We start from the raw sequence: 283 nt of genomic DNA on the forward strand, positions 1-283 counted from the left end.
TGGCTGCGGCCCTGAATACAACCATTCTAAATAACTCCCAATCTTTGGTTTGACTCCTACTGAGTATTTCATTTTTTCGCGTGAGACAAGCCTCAGAAATGTTTTCAGATTATATGTGATGCACATGCTGAGTGTAAGACTAACCTACATAGATCTCTTATGAAACACTGTGTGCTCAGTAAGTCATTCTGACCTCTATTCTGTCACATCCTCTGTTGTGAGAGCACAGATACATTATGTAACCAATGCATCACAGAATGACACCGTGCAGTGATAAAAAAAA

The sequence above is a fragment of the Pundamilia nyererei genome, unplaced genomic scaffold (genome assembly GCF_000239375.1).
Source record: "Pundamilia nyererei isolate P.nyererei 1_Seehausen unplaced genomic scaffold, PunNye1.0 scaffold00002, whole genome shotgun sequence".
Taxonomy (NCBI): Eukaryota; Metazoa; Chordata; class Actinopteri; order Cichliformes; family Cichlidae; genus Pundamilia; species Pundamilia nyererei.